The sequence below is a fragment of the Monopterus albus genome, unplaced genomic scaffold, assembly GCF_001952655.1.
Source record: "Monopterus albus unplaced genomic scaffold, M_albus_1.0 scaffold128.1, whole genome shotgun sequence".
NCBI lineage: Eukaryota > Metazoa > Chordata > Actinopteri > Synbranchiformes > Synbranchidae > Monopterus > Monopterus albus.
Genome location: NW_018128008.1, coordinates 2,316,965 through 2,317,483, shown reverse-complemented (window position 1 = coordinate 2,317,483; position 519 = coordinate 2,316,965). Strand labels below are relative to the sequence as shown.

At 50.1% G+C, this 519-nt stretch overlaps 1 protein-coding gene across 1 annotated transcript in view; it reads left to right on the top strand.

Moving 5' to 3' along the window:
* znf292b (zinc finger protein 292b) overlaps positions 1-519 on the top strand; it is a 27,777-nt gene that overhangs the window by 17,038 nt on the left and 10,220 nt on the right.

The window sequence follows — 519 nt, the reverse complement described above, 5'->3', positions numbered from 1 at the left end:
GCCGGCAGGGCGTAGGTGTTAATTGCCCTGACTTTGTTCTTTCCATTCAGCTGACCTCTCAGGACTTGCCTTAGTCTCTGCAGGTACTTGGTAGTTGCTGCTTTCCTTGCGGCCTCTTCATGGTCCCCATTTACCTGTGGGACCCCATGGTACTTGTAGCTGTCCTCAGCATCTGCAACGTTGCCTTCTGGTAGTACAATCCCCTCATTTCTGACTACCTTTCCTCTCCTTGTTACCATTCGGCCACACTTATCCAGTCTGAATAACTTTCCGATGTCCTGGCTGTAGATCCTAGTGGTGTGGATCAGTAAGTCGATGTGTCGTTCACTCCTAACATACAGCTTGATGTCATAAATGTAGAGGAGGTGGCTGATGGTTGCTCCATTCCTTAGTCGGTATTAGTGTTGCACGATATACCGGTACTAGTATGGTACCGCGGTACTGAGGCATTTAAAATGGTACTATACTGCATTTGTACGGTACCGGTACTTGCAGCGCCGCCGGCTGTGCCCGCCCGCA